Below are 12,205 nucleotides of genomic sequence, written 5' to 3' on the forward strand. Positions count from 1 at the left end.
CTATACAGACCACCCTCCCCCATTCAGAAACAGTGGGTGATGCTGAATACATTGCCTTAATATTAAATGGGGGACATGAGGCAGGGGCTAGGTCACAGAAAATACGATTTGTCTGCAAGTTAAGTGAGTCCTGACAGGAAGCATGCATATCACATGGGGAGCTGAGGCACATTAAGGGTGGATACCGTTAACAAGGATGTGGGCAGAACAAATGAGAGGACAACAGGTGAAGACAAACTTGAACTAACAACAACTGGCCAAAGAGCCATCCGTTTCTCTATGGCAAAAGAGGCAGAATAGAATTCATCAGGAAGTCAGTCATCGGGGTGTGGATGATGAGGGATCACCTAAGGAAATAAAGGGTCAAGGGTAGGACACAGTCAAGAGTGAAGGTGAAAGGAGATGGAGCCTGCCCAGATCAGAGATGGGCTGATGTGGGACATGGACTAAAATCAGATTAATCTCCGACTGAAAGAAATTTCTGGATCCCAATGAAGACAAAAGTGAGGATTTCTATGTAGATGACCAACTGAGTTTTTGGGCCAGCATCTAAAGTTGTAAGAGAAATGAACAGCATGTTGAGAGAAGGTGATTGATGAGTTTTGTTTGGAACAAGTTGAGTTTCGGCTGTTTATTGGACATCAAACAGCAGATGTCCAGCAGACATTCAGGCTTGCATACAACTAGCTGGGAGGTCCCTGTCTGGAGATTTAGATTTGAAAATCATCAGTGGGCAAATGCTAGTTAAAACTACAAGGGTGGAGATATTCTGGAGAGAAGGAGTACAGTGGGCCAGGTTGTCTAGGAAGCACTGCTTGGAACACAGACATGTTCAATCAATGCTTACTGCAGAAATGGAAGACTTAATTATGGATGGGTGGACTGCTCTGAAATCAGACCGAAGAGAAGCATTTTTTGGCAAAGATTCTGCAACTTTAAGGACAGAGCCGAGGTTGAAGACAGGAACCCATCCAACAGAGCAGCAGATGTGAGTGAGATAATGGGCCACGGTGAGGAAAGTAACATGGGCAGCCCCATCAAGGTAGACGAAGGTCTGTGTGGTTGGAATAGAATCAGAGAGATTGGAAGCCAGCATTCCTCCTGTTTATATTAATTGCACATTTTAATGGTATCATTTTTTTCCCTTTCATTAGGTTATCTAATTTGGTGTAAGTGGCTATTACGGTTGTAGTGTGTGACTATTTATCTTGGCAGGGGCAAGAGTGAGATTCTTCCTCAAAGCATTTGCTTTGTTTTCAGTTGAACCATGTTCCCAGAGCCACCGAGGGGTTAGCCACTTGCTACATGAGCTGAGGAGGATGTTCTTAGATCAAGAGCTTAGAAAAATACAATCTCCAGTTCTCAGCCCTTTCACATGGGATATCTTGGAACTGTAGTTGGCTGGATCAACAATGAAGTCAGTTCGTGGACGTTGACAAGAAAGCTTCTAGCACACAAAGAATAAATATGGTAATTTAAGAAAGGAAGCAATGGTAAATGGGGAGGACAAAGAGCTGATGTTCTTTGGAGAAGCAACACAGATGGGCAAAGTGCACTCACTCCTTGGTCTCAGCTCCCCATTTCCCACCTCAAGGACAAACCCACACAGCTTTATCAGAAAAAAGGGAGCGCATTAAATTGTTGTTTGTAGTACACCGCACACTGCCTGAGGTTCTTGGAGAGTATCAGAGATCAGTAACAATTCCCTTTTCAAGACTATATTGTGGCCAGGTAGTAGTGAAGCATACCTTTAACTCCAGCACTCAGGAGGCAGAGTCAGGCTGATCTCTGTGAGTTTGAAGCCAGCATGATCTACAGAGAGAGTTTCAGGACAGTCAGGGCTACATCTAGAAACCCTGTTTGAAAAACAGAAACCAACAGAAGAACGTGTTGTGGAACAAGTGAAGCAGTATGTGGATGGTTTGCATAGCATCTGGAATTTGAGCTAACTGCAAGAATGACTGTGATTCTTGCATAAGGGAAACAAAAGTGCTCATGAAGTAGAAGAAGCTTGAGGAGCATTGGATGGCTTGTTCCTGAAGCAAGCTGAGAACTGAGTCTTCTTAATGTACCTCTCTGAACTCCTAGAGTAATATCTGACTCACAAATGGTGTTAATAGAAACAAATCATTTTTATTAGCTATTGTCAATTTTGGCATTTTTGGGTATATATGTCATGCACTCAGGATCCTAATGACCACCGCAGAAAACACTAATCCCTAAGTACAAGGTCAAAGCCCTGGAAGTGAGTAAGAAATGCAGGCAGGTTCTGTGGATCACTTCTCATTTGTAGACTCAGTGTGCCTTACTTTATTCGCTGAGAGTTGGTTCCTCACACCTAGAGGAGAGGATTTTGATAGAGGACAAGATGAAGGACAAATCCCTAGGGCCACTTGCTGGGACTGAGCCAAGCTGAAGGAGAGCTTCAGGAAGCTGGGTGCTGGCTGGAGAGTACTCTTAACTGTTTATTTACTTAGTGGAATTAGAGATGAGCCAGACACTCTTCTGGCCACCTTGCTGGCACAGTGTCCTTTGTGAGCAAAGGCTGGGGAGAGGGGAGAACACTAATATGGAAGGAGGTTGTGTGGAAAATGGCATACTAGCTGGATTTTGATGGGGAAGAACAGAAAAATGGAGGGATTTGTAGTTGGAAAGAATAGCAAGAGTTCAGAGGTGTGTGTGTGTGTGTGTGTGTGTGTGTGTGTGTGTGTGTGTGCTATCAACCCAAGGGACAATGATAAGAGCTAACCTTTGGGGAATTAACAAAGCTGCCTATCTGAATCCCCACACACCTGTCCAGCCTTCCTATTGTTAGGGTTAACTCGGTGGAAAGAAGAGGAGATACCTTGGTGAGTCAGGGCCAAGGAATGCTGCAGAGACCACACCACACAACAGATCTCATGTAAGAGATTTAATGAGGTGGGGTTTGTTATGCCCAGATCATGGATTTCCCCTAAACCAATCAGGAGACTGAGTCCTGTATGTAAAAGCAAGGAGCCTTTATTCTTACACAAGTTTGCAAACCCATTCTCTCCATGTGTCCAACATATTGGAGTGATTGGAGAGCCCCAAACTCAGTTAGAGTTGGGTTTTCATAGTGGTAAAGGTTGGGGGTGAGGGGTTGCTAAGGTTCAGGACCAATTGGCTGACATTTGTCTAGGGATGTCCTGGTGAGTGTGTGCTGGCAGATGATCTTATCTACAATGGATAGAACGTTAGGAATTTCCTTTGGATGGTCTGGTCCTGGGTGGTTCTTGGGTAATCTCAGTTTGTGGTCCTTCCTGCAACCAGGTATTGCTTCAGGGTAAACTACTGGGACCCAGGCCTCTATTAAGCTTATCATGGCTGGGTCCAACACTGGCAGGTGGTACAGTTGGAAGTTAAGAACTTCCTTTGGGTGGTCTGTCCCTTTTACGCTTATCATGGCTGGATCCTATTGGGTGGGAGAAGGTTGCCTTGGAGCAGGGACAAGAGAGAGGCAGAGACAGAGAGACAGAGAGTGAGAGACAGAACAAGCAAGAGCGAGAGAGCATATGAGAGAGCAGGCCGTGATGACAGGGACCTTTTAAAGGGTACCTGTGTCACATTTGTTGGCTGATGATCATGTGATCTGTGGCTGCTGGCACTGAGCCACTGATGGCAGGATAGAAGAGCACCTGGTCTCCAACACCTATCCTAGCTCCTTTCATTCTTCCTATGTGCTAGGAAGAGATTGTGAAGCTGCCATTTGGGATTCTGAAAAGTAGGAAGTCTGATGTTAGAACAACATCTGCCAAAGCTCTTGAACCTTCCTGGAGAGGCCTAGAGGGGCTTGCTGGGCGATGAGATTTCTCCTCTAGCTCAGGAGATCTAGATTCCATGCTATGGTCTCTGAGCAGCCTGGACAAGGATTAGCCTTCTCTATTCTCTTCTTTCCTCTGAAACATGGCGTCATCATGGAACCTTTCACGTAGCGAGAACAAAAGCTCCTACTACTTGGTTGTCTCAGATCAGTGCAGGTACGAGGGGAGTCCTTTGTGAGGGTCTCTCAATCCAGGACCCCATCTGGTGAAGGGTCTTATCCCTGAAAAGAAAGATGTTTTGTCCGTGGCAACTCAGGTATTTTTTTTTTTAAGTTTCCACCCAGTAACGTACCCCTTCCCAGTTGTTCAGCCAATTCAAAGCCAGTGGCTACATTAAAGCATCTGAATGGGAAAAAAAAGTCATAAATGATCACCATGAGTTCCTGAAACTGTCATCTGGGTGCTTCGCCAGAACTTTCCCTATGTCTGAGCCCCCTTTTACCTTCAGTCCCCTTTGTGTGAAGCGTGCCACTATAGACTCAGATCTCATTCTAACAGACAGGCAGTACTGCAAGATTACCAAAGGGAAGGATGGAGGAGCTGAGATGTGACAGTGAAAGTCATAATCAAAGCAACTCTGGAGATCAATGACAATGGTGGCAGAATGTGGGCATGCACTTATCATGGAGGAATTTACAAAAATGGGATCCAGGCACAGCCTATACTTGAGATGGCACTAATGGAAAGAAACAGTAAATGTATAGACACATCCTTGCACCAGTTGGTAACTGGGCTCCCACTCTAAGTTCAGTAGGATTCTAGGAACTAGACAGTCCGAGATAGGCAGGAGCAACCTTACCACTGAGATGTCCCCCATCCTGTTGGTGAGACAAATATGGATCAAGCAGATCTGACCAGCAGAGATCAGTCCCTGTCTTCACTGGGTGCCCAATAAATTTAACTCTCAACTATCGCTGTCTGGGGAGTCAGCCTCCAACAGCACAGGGCTTTGACAGGAAACCACAGAGTCAGTGAAGCTAATCATTTCTGTCTGAGAAGTGTGAGGGAAAAGACACTCACAAACTCTCTTGACGGTTTCCTTCTTTGTTCTTTCTTTTCTTTATTCTCTCTCTTTATCTCATATTGTTTGACAGCTTTTATACCCCAACAGAATCTCCCAGGCAGTACAGGAATCAAAACAGTTGTATTTTATTCTTCAAGTGAATGATTATAGGTAAAAACATGCTTACCATCTCCCTTACATGATAAACATTTTATGTATTACAGGTGATGAACAAATTAGCCCAAGAACGTATGTACCGAGAACTTATTCATACCCAAGCAACTTGTTATAGATTAACTGGGTGGCAAGCAAGATGTACTTGTCAGGTCTTTTATTGACAGGTGACATTTTGCAGTTACAAAGAAAGGGCTGATTATTTTATTACTTATCTTGAGAGGTAATCTTATAAGGAATCTTAAACCTAAACTTTTATATATGAAAAAAGAATCAGTTAGCTCTACTTTAAATCCTTAGGGTACATGTCCATTTATTAATTGTTTTTTTTTACATTAGGAGATTGAGGGCAAAAATGGGTATAAGGAATTAATCATCATCTTTGATCATCAACTTACTTAGCAAGGAGAGTCCATCAGTCAGTAATAACTGGGTTGCTTTGTTCTTGTTCCCTGACCTTAAAGAGTCCCATATTCAGCTCTGCGCCTTTCTAAAGCTTTAGATTGTCTTCTTAGGTTTTTTTTTAACCTTAAAGTTATTTAACAAAAACATTTTAGTTTAATTTTGTTAAAGCTTTATTTTAACTGTGATGCACTCCAAGATCTGCGAACACATCTTCCAACATTAAAGTTAAAAGAATTTAAACTAACTGGGCTACCCAATTGTCAGTCATTAAACTGAGCTACAATCCATGCAGCTCCTTAGGTGAGACTCATGGACCCTGGCTGTGAAACATATCCTTGTATTGATTTTTATTCATCAAAGCTCTGTATAAGCTATCATTATTATTATTAAATTGGACAGTACAGCTTAGGTAGGAGTCATCTTCTTGACAATCCATGGGTAAAAATGCCCGCTAGAATGGGATGTTCCCAAGAGATAATCACCCTGTATTACACCATTAAGCATCATACCATGCTAGATGGCAGAGAAAGAGAACTGTAGCAAACATGTAAAGGCACAGCAGAAGCAAAAGATATTCCATGTCTGCAGTCCGTGGCCTTGGCTAAAGGAGACTGGCCCTTCAGGGGGTTTCCTTCTGTTGGGATGACACTAGGAACTCCAATTGTAACTTACTGCTCCTTGGGCATGGCCACAGCACTCAACTCTGAGTTTCTAGAAGCGTTTAAACCAGGAATGTCTCTTGTTCCACATTGGCCATAGGCTACAGATGCCAAAAGGGGACCTACCTTTTCCTTATCTACTCCCTGAAGAGAGTACCCTTCCCAGGGGGCCACACTAGAATGTGAGTGAAACTTTAAAATTTCTGGACTCCTGGACTAGGAGCTACACTGACCCACTCCCTTCCCCTCCTCCATCCACTACAGCTTTGCTAATTCCAACAGAGAAAAACTCAGTGGTAGCCCACAGCAGGGGACTCCCTGCCTTACAGGAACTCAGTCTTCTTTCTCTCTCTTAAGTATCCTATAATAAAATATTTCCAAAACTCATCCTTGGTGATCCATGACTTTTATTTCTTGAATTCATGAGACAAGAACCCAGAAGACTCTGGCCTGTGGCAGCTTTGGTATTCATCAAGTTCCAAGGAGCCTAGCTCCCCAAGACAAGCATAAGTTGGGCTGAGAAAGGTTCCATCATTCTCAAAGATATTTCAGTGTACCCATATCACCCCCATCCAACTAAACCAGCTCAGAAAAATCCCTCACAGCCATGCCTACAAGTCAACCAGTTCCTCCCTGAGAGACTCTTCTCACAGAACTCTAGATTGTGTCAAGTTGACAAGGAAAACCAACCATCATAGGCAGCTTTGCCAGCCCTCCTCTGCCGAACTAGCTAGCTGTGGAGTTCCTAACCTTTCTTCCTCTTTACAATGTTGCTAGGGCTCCAAGGCCCTGGGGTCAGAGGGCAGAGGCCCTTCCCACAGATGCTCTATGGAAAATCAGCTTAGAATGCCACTACTATATAGGCAGAATTGATGCTTAATAAAAATTAGACTACTAATATTTAGAAATGTTATTCGTGATCATGTTACAGTCATTATTAAATATTGTTGGCATTTTGACATACACCGTATTGACTGTGCGATGATGTTACGCACATGATTTTGGAAGATGTTAATTTGCCAAGTGACATTCAGTTGCTTTCACGCCATCTATTCCAGATGCAAACCACTGGCTGGACTCTGACTCATGTTCAGTATCTCCAGGGGAAGAAGTTCACAAGCCAACCCCTTTGAAATAGAGCTGTGGCCCTTAGGTGTGTAATGTCTGACTTCAGAGAAACCTACACAAACCCTTCCTGTCAGGAAGAAGCACACGTAAGAAGGTTCTAGATGCTTCTCCTTGTCCACCAGGGTCAGAGTTCTTGTCCACTATAAACAGCCAGACTGTTTAGCAGTGTCAGGGATGGGTGGCAAGCTCCACACAGACAGCTGTGGACACAAGTCCTCAGCTTAGATGTAAATGTGAAACAAAATTTGGAACGAGTCCCCAAGCACTGTGTGGTCCTTTCCTGGAAACAAGCAGATACAAGCCAAAGCAGTTAGGAAGAAGGAAAAAGAACATAGCCTGGAGAAGTTCTTATGCACAATCCCCCAGCTCTGCACAGTCCCTTGACTCTGCACAGCTCCCTGGTTCTACACAGCCCTCATGTTTTGTACGGTCCACCCCCACTCCCCGGTCTGTATAGTTCCCCTGGCTCCGCACAACCCCCTGGTTCTGCATAGCTCTCTGGTTTGGCACAGTACCCCATTTCTGCACAGCCCTCTGGTTCAGCACGCCCCCACCCAGGGTTCTACACAGCTCTCTGGCTCAGCACAGACCTCCTGGCTCTGCACAGCCCCTTGGTTTTTCACAGGCTCCTGGCTCTGCATAACGACTAGCTTTTCCACAGCCCCCCGGTTCTGTATGGCCCTTCAGTTCTGCACAGCCCCCTGGCTCTACACAACCCCCAGGTCTGCTCAGTATCCAAGTTCTTCACAGTCCACCCCCCAGCTCTGTATAGCTCCTTGCTTTTGCAGAGGCCTCTGGTTCTGCACAACCCCCAACTTTGCACAGCCCCCTGGTTCTGCACAGCCTCCAACTTTGCACAGCCCCCGGTTCTGCACAGACCCCTGACTCTACTCAGTCCCCCAATTCTGCTCAGCCTCTCCATTTTGCACAGCCCCCCAGCTCTGCACAGCCCCCCCTCAGCTCTCCACAACCACCTGTTGCGGTGGCTGCTGGCTGAGCATCATGTTTCTGCTAGAGAACAGGAAGACTTGACCCTGTTGCCCTGTGTAGTAAACAGAGTAGGAAAGTGGGGATTATGATCCAATGAGGACAGAGCAGAACTCAGGCCCTCTCACAGCTGTAGGGCAGCACTGGTTGAGGCTAAAGATCTTGGCTGTGGACTGCAGACCTATTGCTGCCCAGGGCCTGTCTAGAACTAGAGGCACACTGCCATGTGAAGACAGACAACCAGGGAGCCTGCATGTGACTGACCTAGGCTGTCTATATGTACGTGACAGTTGTGCTGCTTGATCTACTGTAGGACTACTAACAGCAGGAAAAGGGGCTGTCTAGCTTTTGGGACCCTAGTCCTCATACTGGATCACCCTGCCCAGCATTAATACATTAATTAAGAATGTACCTAAGTCTTATGCACTTGATATGTCATGTTTTGTTGATATCCATGGGAGACCTGCCCTTTCCTGAACAGAAATGGAGGAGGAGGGGATTAAGCGATGGGAAGAGAGATGGAGTGGGAGGGGAAGAGGGACTGGGAGGAGAGGAGGAAGTAGAAACTATGACTGGAATGTAAAATATAGGTAGATAGATAGATAGATAGATAGATAGATAGATAGATAGATAGATAGATGGATGGATGGATGGATAGATGGATGGATAGATGGATGGATGGATGGATGGAGGGATAGATAGATAGATAGATAGATAGATAGATAGATAGATAGATAGATAGATAGATAAAATGTCCTGTAAGAAGATATGCATAGATTTTTCTTATCATTATCCTTTAAATAATAAAGTATAACAACTATTTACATAAATTTGCATAATGTTGAATATTATAAGCAATCTAGGACAAATGTAAAGTATACAAGATATCTGTAGGTCACATACAAAGATGTTCTGTCATATATAAGGGATATGAGCATCTGAGGATTTTGGCATTTGTTGAGGGTCCTGAAACCAAATCCTGAAAGACATGAAGATATTATTCTCTAAGCCACCTGCTTTCTAGAGCTTTCGAGAGCTTTCATAGGTTCCTGAGCTCCAGTACATATCCTCCCGTCCCAACCAGTCCACTGCCTAAAGAACAGTCCCTCCACCTACTGTAGCTGCTCAGTGTGTTTTCAACTCACCTTGATTTATGACTGTCTTTGTTCTGTGAAACTAGGACGCTTCCTTCACACCGGAACATGGAGTTTGGGGTCACCTAAATTGGTGTTCCCAGATCATGGTCATGTAAAATGGCTCCAGAATAAACTATTTCTTCTTCCCTTTAAGGTGAGAATTGCTTTTGCTGTTTGTTTGTTTGTTTTGTGTGTGCTAGCACTTCCCATGAAGCCAGAGTAAAGACACTTGCCACATTTCCCTCTGCCTTACCCTGTCTCCTGACTGTTAGCTTAAAGGAAATGGCAAGTCTTTTACTGAGAGCCCATCTTTGAATTTGAGCCATTTTTGAATCTGTAACCATCTGACAGTCTCCTCAGGTGCCCAGATTCCAGAATAACAGACCCGTGATTATCAGTTCCTTGGGGGACGTTTATAGGCTTGGGGTTTGAGCTTCCAAGATATTAGAGCAGTGGTTCTCAACCTTTCCAATGCTCCAACCCTTTAGCTCTTCATGTTGTGGTGACCATAAGATTATTTTGTTGGTACTTCATAACTGTAATTTTTCTACTGTTATGAATCATAATGTAAATATCTGATTGCAGGACATCTGATATGTGATCCCTGGGAAAGAGTCTTCTGACCCCAGAGGGGTTATGACCCACAGGTTGAAAATCACTGTATTCAAGGGTACTGAGGACAACGAATAAGACTCAATGTCATATGTGTCCCTCCTCTCCATTTCTCCCTCATCTTCTAAGTCACACATTAATAAGGTTCCTTCAAAACCCCTCCTCTCTCTCCTCTACCACCAGGAGTCAAAGAGAGCCTGACAATAAATCTTAATGAACCACAAGGCATGAAACCTTCCTCTTCTTTTGAGACCTTTAAGAAGGGACTCCCCCTGCCCCCGACATACACACTCTGCTGTGTGGGCTTGATGTCTCTCCTCAGAGCTATGGTCACGCTGTCTTTCCATGGCCTTAACAACTCTTTTAATAAATATGTCACTCAAGAAGACAGTCTGTGGGGCTGGAGAGATGGCTCAGTGGTTAAGAGCATTGTCTGCTCTTCCAAAGGTCCTGAGTTCAATTTCCGGCAAACATATGGTGGCTCACAACCATTTGTAATGAGGTCTGGTGCCCTCTTCTGACCTGCAGACATACACACAGACAGAATATTGTATACATAATAAATAAAAAATAAAATTAAAAAAAAATTAAAAACAAAGAAGACAGTCTGCCTCACATCCCCCTTGAATCGCAAGCCCATGATTCCTCATTGACTGCGCTAGTTTTGCTTTCTGCTGCAGTGATAGGCATGATCCAAACCAGTGTGGGGAGGAAAGGGTTTGTTTCACTTACAGATGACAGTCCATCACTGAGCAAAGCCAAGGCAGGAACTTAAACGGAGACCATGGAGGAATGAATACTGCTAACGGTTGCTCTTCAAGACTTGCTCAGCCTGCTTTATTAGACAACCAGGATCACCTACCCAGGGGTGGCATTGCTCACAGCGGACTGGGCCCTCCCATGTTGATCATTAATCATGATAACGCCGTACAGACATGCTTACTGGCCAGGTTGATGTAAGTGATTCCTCCTCAATTGAGACTCCCTCATCCTCAATGGATGGTTCTACTTTGAGTCAACAAACCAGCCAGCACACTGACACCACCCAACCACCTTGTTTTCCCACGTGGCTTTGCACATGATGTAAAATGTCTGCTCCTTTTGGGACCTGTGAATAAAAAGCCATTTTTCAGTCATTACCTGATTTGTTGATCTCACCAAACCTAGCTAAATAAACATTGTATTGTGTGTGTGTGTTTCCACATGATTACACATGTGTGCAGGTGGAAGGCAGAGGTTGACACTGGGTGTCCTCCCTTGCTTTCCACCCCATTTTCTGAGACTCTCTTGACCATAACACTAGCTAACCCATGGACTGGCCCATCTAGAAATCCTAGATTGGCTCTAGAAATCCTCCTGTGTCCACACCCAGCTATTGCGTGGGTGCCAGGGATCAGAACTCAGGTTCTCAGACTCACATAAGTGGTGGCACTTGGCTGACATATCCATCTGCACAGTTTCCTAAGCCTCCAGTGTAAACACCTGCTTGTGCAGAAGGCTAGAAGTCATTTAGACAGCATGGCTTAGCTGTGGCTTAGCTATCTTAGATGGAGGAAAGTCTCTGCCTAGTCTCACTCTTTTGATGGCTTGAAACAGCTGCTTCCGTGGGCTTAACTGCAAAAGATCAGGGAGGTGAGTCAGAACTAGCTTTAGCAGAATTTACCCTCTTCCCTGAGTTTGTGGTACTTTGTCAGATCCCAACAATGAGCAAACTCCTTCCATAAATCAATCCTATAGTTTGTGCTCCCTTCCTTCCTTCCTTCCTTCCTTCCTTCCTTCCTTCCTTCCTTCCTTCCTTCCTTCCTTCCTTCCTTCCTTTCTTTCTTTCCTGTACTGAGGATTGTACCTAGAGCTGTACCCACGCTAGACAAATGCCCAACCAACAAGCTACAGTTGTCCCTCAAGCTTTCGGAAAGGAAGAGGTCTATGGCATAGGGTCAGAACATGGAAGTCTTGTCTATAAAATTTGGGCCATTTTCAAGAATATATTTGCAAACAGGCTGGTTTTACATGTTTGTGAAGTTATTGCCACATTGTACCTGTCCGTCTTTAAGTCACCTGAACAAAAGAATGGAATACCTCTTGTCTTTGTAGAGACATATCACTCTGATTTGCTTCAAAGATTAGAAAGTTATATTTTATTGTCTCCTTTCCTTTTCTTCTTTTCTTTTCTTTTCTTCTCTTTCTTTCTTCCTTCCTACCTTTTGCTTTTTTTGTTTTGCTTTGTTTTGTTTTTCAAGACAAAGTTTCTCTGTGTAG

The 12,205-nt window shown here is 44.3% G+C and overlaps 1 long non-coding RNA gene across 1 annotated transcript; it reads right to left on the minus strand.

The window, feature by feature from the left end:
• Positions 1-7,392: 7,392 nt before the first annotated feature.
• Positions 7,393-10,980, minus strand: LOC125387524 (uncharacterized). Its single transcript, XR_007227886.3, has 3 exons — positions 10,890-10,980; positions 10,234-10,468; positions 7,393-7,491 (listed from the first exon to the last, which is right to left on the minus strand). It is a non-coding gene; the product is annotated as an uncharacterized LOC125387524 (long non-coding RNA).
• Positions 10,981-12,205: the final 1,225 nt, after the last annotated feature.

This window comes from Myodes glareolus, chromosome 8, assembly GCF_982192425.1.
Source record: "Myodes glareolus chromosome 8, mMyoGla1.1, whole genome shotgun sequence".
Classification (NCBI taxonomy): domain Eukaryota; kingdom Metazoa; phylum Chordata; class Mammalia; order Rodentia; family Cricetidae; genus Myodes; species Myodes glareolus.